A 1,301-nucleotide genomic window follows, 5' to 3' on the forward strand; every position below is an offset into this window, starting at 1 on the left:
AAATCTGGCAATTTTTGATAATTTTGAGCACAATAAAGAACTTTTCCATGCATAAGTACTGCCACCAATACATGGTACAACAGTATCATAGGTCTACCTGACTGAAGGCCTATCCATCAGTCTGGGTGTATCATTGATATAAAAATCATTTGAAGCATGGTGAAGGCTGGGTACAACATGGTACATTAACCCTGTTTACAACACTGCTAAATGGTTACATAACACTGTGGGCCATGGCGTCAATAGCCATTTTTTAACACAAATCTATGTGCCACTTTCTTCTTCTTCTGGTATGGTGTTCCGATTTTCACAGTCAGTACATGAACAAGCATCGATGCACTCTAGTCCGGCAAGGAAACAAGGACTCTTCCTCGCACTCGAGCAGTCTTTGTCTGTGCAGTAGAGATGTGTCAGGTCTCGAACTTCAACTGGAGCTGATGGCTGAGTGAATATCGTCTGTGTTATGCCTCCATCATCACAAGCGGAACAACCATGGCCAACCAGTTCGATTAACTCTTGGTTGGGGATGTGACTCCTGCACCAAATCCGTGTTTGGTACTTTGCGGGCAGGACATGTTGTTGGAAGGCGTCTTCTGTTGGAGGAAGCATGGCTGCAGACTTGTCTGTCGTGTTAGCCATGATGTACCGCAACTCATCAAGTGTGTCCATTTCCTTCTTCCCGTAGAGGAGTAGTGTGTAGCCACGGGCTACCGTGATGCTCTCCTTTATGTCGTCTTCATGGAATGACTTGAAGTTATTTATTATTACAGATCTGGATTATTATTACGGGCTGGGCCGGGCCGGAGCGTCCTACTGAGAGCAGAGCCCAGTATTTATACCACAAGCTTAGCGTGGTCCTTCTTGCGTTCATACCGGCATTAACAGTCGTTAAATATATCACGGAGAGATACAATATGTAGAGAAACGATTCACTAGCATTCCCGCCTGTGTATATCTTGCTTTTTCTCTTATTTCTTCGCGTGGAGTGTTTGGAAACAGCACGAACAATCGTTTATAAGTTTGTATAACAAATTTATTAGCAGAGCGGCAGTGAGATGGACCTGAGAGTATAGTGCCGACGGGCCACGCCGATTTCTAGCAGGCTATCATTTTCGGGCAGCGTGATTTTTTTTCCACTCAGACTTAATGGCATTAATGTGCATAGCGGCGCTTGCATTGGCTTTCCATGGCGCCTAACATGGCCTCGGCCACTGCTTAGCTTTGAGTAGGTAGGATGTGGTATCGCCATCTCGGTTATGGCCGATACTCGCAGACCCTTACTTCCGGTGAGCACCTGCAGA

The sequence above is a fragment of the Priapulus caudatus genome, unplaced genomic scaffold (genome assembly GCF_000485595.1).
Source record: "Priapulus caudatus unplaced genomic scaffold, Priapulus_caudatus-5.0.1 Scaffold512, whole genome shotgun sequence".
NCBI lineage: Eukaryota > Metazoa > Priapulida > Priapulimorpha > Priapulimorphida > Priapulidae > Priapulus > Priapulus caudatus.